Genomic DNA, 596 nt, shown 5'->3' on the forward strand with positions numbered 1-596 from the left:
CACCACCACCACCACCACCACCTCCTCCTCCTTTAATATCACGTCACCTATTCTGGGTCTTTTGTCTCTCCTCATAAACTGTGAAATAACTAGTTAGGATTTTGTTCGTTACTTGTGGTGGTTTGACTGAGGCAGCTTTGATGAGTCTTGGACATTTGAATACATGGCCCTCAGTTGTCATTATTTAGGGAAGGTTAGGAGGTATGGTCTGACTGGGGAGGTTTGCCTCTGGGAGTGGACTTGGAGGTTCTGGTTTCAGCTGGCTCTCTTTGCCTTGTTCTGGGGCACCCACCATCTTTGCTTCACTGTCAAGAACTCTACCCACTGGAACCATAAGCCCAAGTCAATGCTTTCTTTCATAATTTGCCTTAGTTGTGGTGTTGTGTGACTGAGCAGAGAGTAACTGATACAGTGCTGAACTGACTCTGTAGGTCAGACTCAGAAGAACTGACGCCTTGACTGCATTGAGTCTTCCTATCCATGAACATGGACTATCTCTTCATTTACTTAATTTTTCTTTGATTTCTTTCATCAGAGTTTTGTATTTTCCTCCCAACAGATGCTGTGTGTGTGTGTGTGTGTGTGTGTGTGTGTGT

Source organism: Mastomys coucha, unplaced genomic scaffold (assembly GCF_008632895.1).
Source record: "Mastomys coucha isolate ucsf_1 unplaced genomic scaffold, UCSF_Mcou_1 pScaffold16, whole genome shotgun sequence".
In the NCBI taxonomy this organism is placed as follows: Eukaryota; Metazoa; Chordata; class Mammalia; order Rodentia; family Muridae; genus Mastomys; species Mastomys coucha.